At 43.1% G+C, this 1,192-nt stretch overlaps 1 pseudogene; it reads left to right on the forward strand.

Moving 5' to 3' along the window:
* Positions 1 to 802, forward strand: LOC139044311 (olfactory receptor 4D9-like; annotated as a pseudogene).
* Positions 803 to 1,192: the final 390 nt, after the last annotated feature.

Here is a 1,192-nt window from a genome sequence, read left to right on the forward strand (position 1 = left end):
ATGACAACTCTTATGGGAAACCTCCTCATCATGGTTACAGTTACCTGCAAAGCTCACCTTCACACTCCCATGTACTTCCTGCTCCACAGTCTATCTGTTCTTGACATCCACTTTTCCTCCATCATAGCTCCTAAGGTCCTAGCTGATCTTCTATCAGAAACAAAAACCATCTCCTTCAATGCCTGTGTCACTCAAATGTTCTTCCACCATCTGGCAGGTGCAGATGTTTTGTCTCTCTCAAATGGCATTTGATTGCTATGTAGCCATCTCAAAACCCCTCCATTATATGACCATAGGGAGTAAGCGATGATGCGCTAGCCTGGTTTCAGCCTGCTGGTTGGGGGCCTTTGTCCGTCCTATCATGAAGATTTCTCTGTTGCTGCCCCTTCCCTTCTATGCAACCAATGTTCCTCACACTTTCTACTGTGATGTCCCCCAGGTTCTCAAACTCACTTGCACTGACACTGTCACTCTGGAGCTCCTGATAATTTCCAATAAGGGATTAATCAGTTGGTTTTTACTCTTCTTTCTCCTCATATCCTACACAGTCATCTTGAAGATATTGAGATCTCATACTGGAGAGAGCAAGAGGAAATTCAACTCCACCCGCACCACACACATCACTGTGGTGACGGTGCACTTTGTGCCTTGTGTCTATGTTTATACCTGGCCCTTCACTGCCCTCACCACAGATACTGCCATTTTGATCACCTGCACTGTCATCTCTCTTTTGCACAATCCTATGATCTACACCCTGATGAATCAGGAAATGAAGTCGGGCATGAGGGAACTAAAGAAATGACTAGGACATTCAGAAAGGATCTAAATTCTATAAGGATGACATAACACTAAAATTTAAAGACAGATATCAAATTTCACTTTCTCAAAATGGCAAGAGATCACCTTAATGCTAAAAGCACAGGGGCATCTATGGATACCATGGAGTCATAAAAGAGGCGGGTCCTATATTATGTGCTGGGACTTATAGGTGATACTGCTTTAAAGTGAGGCCTAATCATGACTTTGAGTACCCACTCTCACTTATTCATGCCTCAAATATTGACAAAACACATATTACGTGCCTCACAATGGTAGGACTAAGACTGCTGCAGGAAGATTAAAGATAGTCACTGTCCCACAGTCATATTCCAAGATGCTTTAAGAGGATATGGTCAAAGCGCTGTGGAAATAT

The sequence above is a fragment of the Equus asinus genome, unplaced genomic scaffold, assembly GCF_041296235.1.
Source record: "Equus asinus isolate D_3611 breed Donkey unplaced genomic scaffold, EquAss-T2T_v2 contig_800, whole genome shotgun sequence".
Classification (NCBI taxonomy): domain Eukaryota; kingdom Metazoa; phylum Chordata; class Mammalia; order Perissodactyla; family Equidae; genus Equus; species Equus asinus.